Raw genomic sequence first — 8,770 nt, 5'->3', positions numbered from 1 at the left:
CTTGATTAATCCATTAGGACCGGGAATGCATCTGTGTCATTTTAAGATTTCTTTGGATATTAAAAAATAGATCTGCTATTTTTGGAGATTTTTTTTTACAAATCTTTGAATATATTTATTTTTAAAGCGAACGTTTGTAACTCAAATATTTGCTTCTGTGGGGGTCCCTGGAAGAAAACATTTTGAGATGGGGGTCCGCGGCCAAATACATATCTAAAAAGATTTTCTAAATCCTAACAGTATGTTGCTATATCAGTGCTGCTCCAACTTTTCCATGTCAAGGACCCCCAACATGTTATGTATTGGGCCGTGGACCCCCATCTCAAAATATGTTGTTCCAGGGACCCCCAGAACCACATCTGAGTTACAAATGTTCGCTTTAAAACATGTGTATATATATATACTGTATATATAATTCAAAGATTTGCACACATTTTCCACGATTTGTTTTTTAATGGCAGATCTACAAGCTCATATGAGCTTGTAGATCTGCTATTTTTGAGTAGCCAAATAAATCTTAAAATGACACAGATGCGTTCCCAGTCTTAATGGATTAAATATCGACGGAGGCCCAGGCTCTCAATGAGTACAGCCTCTTTGATCGCATGATGAAAAACCTTCTGCTTTGAGAGGAGGAAAAAAGAAAGATTCAAAACTTATTAAAGTCGGTCCTCGTCTCCCCACAGTCCTTAAGAAAAAGGACTTATCTGGGAAACGACAAAATGTAACTTTGATCTCAGGAGTTGCTGCGGTCTAGAGTTTTATAAATGAATCCCATAAACAATGCTGTCTTATCTGTTTAAAAAGAAAGGATCAAATATGCACACCAGGTAGCTCCTGTTTGCAGAGATTTATTAGCCACTTAAACCCCATACGTTGTTCGTAGTCCCACAGGGCTCTATACTAGTACCTTTTCTGTTTTCTACATCCTAGCTCAAAACAGTAGATAGACAAGCTCACAACGCGACACTTTGTGAGCTTGTCGATCAGCTATTTTCCTAGAACGATTTCCCCAGAATACGGATGCTGGGAAATCAAAGATTGCGATTAAGACGAAATGGGGACGAGGCAAAGAGATATAGCAAGAGCGAGAGAGAGACAGAAAGAGAGAGAGTCATTTATCAGTAAACTGTCATTGATGTTGCTGTAGGGGACAAAGTGTGTGTGTGTGTGTGTGTGTGTGTGTGTGAGTGTGTGTGTGTGTGTGTGTGTGTGTGTGTGTGTGTGTGTGTGTGTGTGTGTGTGTGTGTGTGTGTGTGTGTGTGTGTGTGTGTGTCTGTGTGTGTGTGTGTGTGTGTGTGTGTGTGTGTGTGTGTGTCTGTGTGTGCGTGTGCGCGTGTGCGTGTGCGTGTGTGTTTGTTGTTGGACCCTAAAGCAGTGAAGATCTTGTCTTTCTCAGCCTGAAGGAAGACAAGATTTTACTCTCTTTCTCTCTCTCTCTCTCTCTCTCTCTCTCTCTCTCTCTCTCTCTTCCCTGCTCATCTTGTGTATTTCCACCTGTTCTTCTTCATCTGTCTCCTTGCTTTCTTTTACCCCCCCCCTCCCCTTCTCTTCTTCTCCCTTCTTTCTGTGTGTCTGTTATCTCATTGTCTGCTGTATTCTATCTCTTCTTATCTCGAGTCTCTGAGGTGACTGTCTGATTTTGACAGCAGAGTCAGAGGTTTTGTGAATGTAGCTTTCAAGTTTGATGAAAAATGGGGAAAGGTTTCAAAGGAATGTGTCCACGAAATTGTTTGGTTGCTCTATAAAGTGACATTGGTGACAATGGTGAGTGGCACAATGGTGAGTGGTGAGTTGAAGCACCCAGGAAAACGCTGGATGGTGAGAGCGGTGAAACGCGTTGCTCGGTGCTGGGAAGATGAACGCTAAAGAGAGTCCTTACCATAGAAATGCATAGCAGGAAGGCAGAGGCAGCTCAAAAAAACACTTTCTGTGGACATCTGTTGTTTTATGTTGTGACTCAGGGCTTCCCTGGATACATTAAAAAAAAAATCCATCTTGAAGATGTTAAAGGAGAGATCCGGACATTTTAAGTGTTATCTTGATGTGTCGCTAATCACTCACCATCATTGAAATGGACGTTGACTTATTCCAGAGAGTCCCGTCTCCTGCAGTGTGTCGACCCCCTCCGTTGGCATAATGGGAGCCTGTGTAAGAGCGAAATTTGTCTATTATAACCGATGCTTGTTTCTCTCCCTGGCAACACCGATTTACCAGGTTCTGATTACAATCTTTTCTCACCTTTGCAGTGCTACATCTACACAGTATAACACATGAATGAGTTCTGGATTTGCCTTAATATGTTTTTGTCTCCACCAGGCCGAAAGGCATGGCGAGAGAGTATGTTTTGCCCCCTGTCCGTCCGTCCGTGTGTGTGTGTGTGTGTGTGTGTGTGTGTGTGTCCGTCCGTGTGTCCGTGTGTGTGTCCGTCATTCTGTCATTTTGTGTACAGCTAATCTCCGGCACCGTTGGCTTGATCGCAGCGAAACTGTGCACACACACTCCCTGGATGCCAGAGCAGAACCTCTGCCCCAAATTTTTCAAATTAGCCTTTTATAGCGCCTACAGATTTTATCCAAACATCACGCAAATCAGTACACAGTATCTCTATAGTCATGTGATCAACACGGATCTGTCCAATTTTCCATATTTCATCCTGATTGGCTAAGGTTGGCTTCCAAAGTTTGCAGGATTGCTCCGTTTTCAACAAAATGCCTCAAATCATGAACGCAGCTTGCGATTTCCGTGAGATTTCACACGCACATTCCCACTAGGCCGAGGAAGAAATGCCACTTGAAAATGTTCAAATCAGCCTCATGGTGGCGCTATAACAGACCGATTTGTGTTTTGACCTATAACTGCACCGATCTGTGTAAAACTTTGTAAGTGCACTCCCTAGAGGTCAAGGAAAAACCTTTGCCCTGCATTTTTCACATCTGCCTTTTATAGCGCCACCAGGAGGCCGACTTATGTAAAACACATTTTTTTATATTACTCCTTCCGATTTTTTCGAAATGTCACGCAAATCGGTACACATGATCTCTACAGTCATGTGATCAAGACGGATGTGTTTGATTTTTCATATTCCATCCTGATTGGCTAAGATTGACATCTAAAGTTTGCAGTAGTGCCTTGTTTTGAACAAAATGCAGCAAATCATGAACGCAGCATCCGATTGCGGTCAAACTTTGGACGCACATTCACACTATGTTGAGGAGCAAATGCCACCCTTTTAACATTGGCCTGTTATAGCGCCACCAGCAGGTCTAATTTAGCAAAACACATTTTTGAACAAAATGCTTCAAACCATGAATGCAGTGTCCGATTGCCGTGCAAGGCCTAAGAAGAAATGGCACCCTTTTCACTTTGGCCTATTATAGCGCCACCAGGAGACCACAATAACCTACCTGACCTGGCGGAGACCTGTGCTCCGAGGAACACTTTTTCTAGTTTATCTATCATATTGAGAGCTCGTGGCTCAAATTTTTAGAGGGACATTTATTTGGGACATTCATCATTTCGGAAATATTTTTAATCTCAAATAAAGGAACCCACATATCCTGGTATGCTCTGTATTTCAAATCAGGGTATTAAAATGCATCAATAATATTCACCTCAACAATTCTATTTTTTGTCATTACCTGGTAGAAATGCACATTTGCGTAAGCACGCACGCACGCACGCATGCGCACACACACACACACACACACACACACACACACACACACACACACACAGCCAGAGGGAACAAGGAGCCCTGGGAGACAGATTGTGTTTTAATTGGTTGAAGAGTGCAGCACTTTGAGAAGAGCTGAAGGGAAGGACAGACACACACACACACATACACGCACGCACGCACGCACGCACGCACGCACGCACGCACGCACGCACGCACGCACGCAAGCATGCACACACACACAAACACACACACACACACACACAGACACACACACACAGACACACGCACACACACACACACACACACACACACACACACACACACACACACACACACACACACACACACACACACACACACACACACACACACACAACACACACACACACACACACACACACACACACACACACACACACACACACACACACACGTGCGCACACACACATCAAAACATACATGCACAAACACACACACATTAATTTGCCAGCGTCTTACAGTCCGAAATACACTGCTTCTTGAATTATAGTGTATACAGTAGTTTGTGCATGTGTGTGTGTACTGTCCTGCAGGGTGACATTGTAGCTGCTCATGCTCAGTTTCCTACACGTGGGAAGCCATCACTCACAATGTAGCCTCTAGCCACACACACACACACACACACACACACACACACACACACACACACACACACACACACACACACACACACACACACACACACACACACACACACAATCTCTCCACACACACACGCACGCACGCACTCACACACACACACACACACACACACACGCATGCACACACGCACGCACACACACACACACACACACACACACACACACACACACACACACACACACACACACACACACACACACACACACACACACACACACACAATCTCTCCACACACACACACACACACACACACACACACACACACACACACACACACACAAACAAGCACGTGCACACACTCTCTCTTATTATTCACACATACAGTAGAATACATCCCTATACACACTGAATCTCTCTCTCTCTCTCTCTCGCTCGCACTCTCTCTCTCTCTCTCCTTCTATGTGTCTCTCTCTCTCTCTCTCACACACACACACACACACACACACACACACACACACACACACACACACACACACACACACACACACACAGTGATGAATGGTTATAGAGGTGAGAGTTTTTCCACTTGGAGGATTCTCTACAATGGATCTGTGGTCATTCTCTATCACAAAAACACACAACAGATGCATGAGTGTGTGTGTGGGTTGTGCTGGGTGATAAATTAAGCAATATTTCAGTCTAAAACAGCATTTCAGCCCATATGGTGGAATACGAAAAAAGATCCTACTGTATACATTATACACTTCACACGCACACACAAACACCACACGCACGCGCACACGCACATGTACACGCACACGCACACGCAAACACACACACACACACACACACACACACACACACACACACACACACACACACACACACACACACACACACACACACACAGAATCAACAGAATGGATACTGTAGGTACCAGAACAGAGTTCCATTTTAATTACCAGATTTTCTCATTAATTAATAAATTGCCATGAAATTAAATGTGATGACACATTCAAATGCCAACAGAAAAACACAACAACAAAAAGTAGAGGACAAGTCGTGGGTGAAGAGGAGGAGTACGGTTAGTGTGTCGTCAATATCCAGCACATTCTCTTTAATCCTCCTAATTCTAATGTTCTTTTACAACTGTTTTTATCAACACAACACGCTTTTGTTTTAATGCTTTTGGCTGGAAGACTAGAAACGTTAATACAACAACACTTTGCCATTTCTAAATCCTGGGTGTGACAACTCCAACTATACTAACACCTATACTTTGTTGACTCTCGTCCCCCAGGGCTCTATACTATGTCCACTCCTTTTTTTCCCCTCAACACCAAATCTTTTCGCCGTAAAACAGTCGCTATAAGCTCACAATGCGTCACTCTTATAGTTTCTTTTTCTTTCTTTTCTTTTTTTATCCCACGATTTTGTAACCCTTTTTTTCCACCCGATTTTCCAATTTTCGAAGTGATCCTGGGCGCTACACTCCCCCCATCAGCCAAGGGAGCCCAGGGCCGAGCTCATGCCTCCTTCAATGCATGAGAGCCAACTGACCTTCTTGTCACCTGACAGGGGGAGTATCCCCGGTAGGACGTAGCGCGTGGAAGGAACACGTTATTCCAACCAGTTCCTTTCCCTTCCATCTGGCTGTCATGGGGGAGGCGGTATAGCGACCAGGATTACTACATGTTTTTGTGAGGGTATTAAAGGTTTAATGACATTCACTTTTACACCACATTCAAAGTCTTTGTCCTGGTCCTTCAAAAGTGTACAAAAAGTTTTAAGTGAAAATTCCATTCCAGTGATCCATGGCAGGTGTTTTTCTCTCACATTTCTAAAGCCTTTTCAACTGCAATGAAAAAAGAAATCTTTGCCTGCGGGTGTCGCTGGTGAGGGATTTTGCCTGTCAATCATCGCCTCTGCTCCGCCCCCACCAAAGGAAAGGATAGGGGAGGGGAGGGGCGAGGAGGAGAGTGGGCGGGATTAATCGACTGTGACCTCACTGTCGAAGGGCCAAGCTCAGATTACTTTTCAGCCTAATTATTCAGAAAACCCCAGACCACAGAAAATCCACTGAATGTTCTAAGTTCAGGTTTTTTGGGTGTAATTGAGGTCATAAAACCCCAAATAAAACATTGAAAATAAAAAAAGTGAAAATGAATGTCATGATACCTTTAACTACCCGGAGACACGGGGAGAACATGCAAACTCCACACAGAGTAGGCCCTTTCGCCAACCCCACCTAGGGTATGGGCGCTGATGACGCGGAGGAGAAGACATGCCCCCAGCGCCCACAGCGTCCCTGGTGGGAATCGAACCCAGGACCTTCTAGCTGTGAGGCGACAGCACTATACCGACTGCGCCACCGTGCCCCCTACTCTTATCATTTCTGTTGGGTGGTATGTCCAAAACTGTAACAAGATCGACACTCTCAAAACGTGTCGCTTTGCGCCACATTTCGAGCTTGTAGATCTGCTATTTTGGATGCTTTTGTGTGACGCTGCAGTATGATCAAGTAGGGCATTAGCTCATGAAAAGACACACAAAGTTGAAATATGGAGATAGGAAGTTTCGTTTCGTTGAATGTTTGTTCTAGAATTTAGGGATGCTAGGGGTCAAGTGGTTAAAAGTCCAGGTGCAATATCATCATCGGTTCAAAAGCTGTTGCATCACATGTCACTTATTTCCTCACTCTCTCGTCTACTTTCACATCCACTGCACTAATGAAGAAAAGACTCCTCAAACATAATTTTCTTTTTTTTTAGTATTATATAAACTGCAACGTGCTTTGTAATAAAACAGGAACACCATCAAATATATCATTAATAAAAAACAGCAGGTCTGGTGAGTAACAGCTCATGAGAAATGAGGGTATAAATCTAAAATGTCAGCTCACAGGGGTGATGATATATTTCGAGGAAACTCTCCATAGATCATCTTTACGATAATTCTTGGCAGAGGATGTCAAACTGTTAGAAACCCTCTGGGGGACAGACAAGATGCTGTTTGACCCAGTTTTGTGACGGTTTTGTGAAGTGTGACGGTTGTTGTCTCCGCCAGGCCGAAAGGCATGGCGAGAGAGTATGTTTTGCCCCCTGTCCGTCCGTCCGTGTGTGTGTGTGTCCGTCTGTGTGTCCGTCCGTGTGTCCGTCATTCTGTCATTTTGTGTACAGCTAATCTCCGGCACCGTTGGCTTGATCGCAACGAAACTGTGCACACACACTCCCTGGATGCCAGAGCAGAACCTCTGCCCCAAATTTTTCAAATTAGCCTTTTATAGCGCCACCAGGAGGCCGCTTTTTGCAAAACACATTTCTTGACAGTACTCCTACAGATTTTATCCAAACATCACGCAAATCAGTACACAGTATCTCTATAGTCATGTGATCAACACGGATCTGTCCAATTTTCCATATTTCATCCTGATTGGCTAAGGTTGGCTTCCAAAGTTTGCAGGATTGCTCCGTTTTCAACAAAATGCCTCAAATCATGAACGCAGCTTGCGATTTCCGTGAGATTTCACACGCATATTCCCACTTGGCCGAGGAAGAAATGCCACTTGAAAATGTTCAAATCAGCCTCATGGTGGCGCTATAAATGGACGATTTATGTTTTTAACTATAACTGCACCGATCTGCATGAAACTTTGCACGCACACTCCCTAGAGGCCAAGGAAAAACAACTGACCTGCATTTTTCACATTTGCCTTTCATAGCGCCACCAGGAGGCCGACTTATGTAAAACACATTCTTTGATATTAAGCCTTCAGAATTTATCCAAATTTCACGCACATCGGTACACTTGATCTCTATAGTCATGTGATCACGATGATGTGATCACGATGGATCTTTTAAAATTTTCATATTCCATCCTGATTGGCTAACATTGACATCTAAAGTTTGCAGGAGTGGCCCGTTTTGAACAAAATGCCACAAATCATGAATGCAGCGTCCGATTGCGACACTTTGCACGCACATTCGCACTACACATTGAAGAACAAATGCCACCCTTTTAACATTGCCCTATTATAGCGCCACCATGAGGCCAATTTTGCAACACTTTTCTTTTTTATATTACTCCTACAAATTCAAACATCATGCAAATCGGTACACATATAGTCAAGTGATCAAGATGGTTCCATCCAATTTTTCATATTCCATCCTGATTGGCTAATTCCGAACATTGCTGCCCCACAATAACCTACCTGACCTGGCGGAGACCTGTGCTCCGAGGAGCACTTTTTCTAGTTTGCCTCTGAAAACCAAAGAAAACTAGAAAAAGTGCTCCTCGGAGCACAGGTCTCCGCCAGGTCAGGTAGGTTATTGTGGCCTCCTGGTGGCGCTATAATAGGCCAAAGTGAAAAGGGTGCCATTTCTTCTTAGGCCTTGCACGGCAATCGGACACTGCATTCATGATTTGAAGCATTTTGTTCAAAAATGTGTTTTGCTAAATTAGACCTGCTGG

Source organism: Gymnoscopelus braueri (assembly GCF_963280865.1).
Source record: "Gymnoscopelus braueri genome assembly, contig: SCAFFOLD_152, whole genome shotgun sequence".
Taxonomy (NCBI): Eukaryota; Metazoa; Chordata; class Actinopteri; order Myctophiformes; family Myctophidae; genus Gymnoscopelus; species Gymnoscopelus braueri.
The sequence above is the reverse complement of the archived record's forward strand: the minus strand, read 5'-3'. Positions refer to the sequence as shown.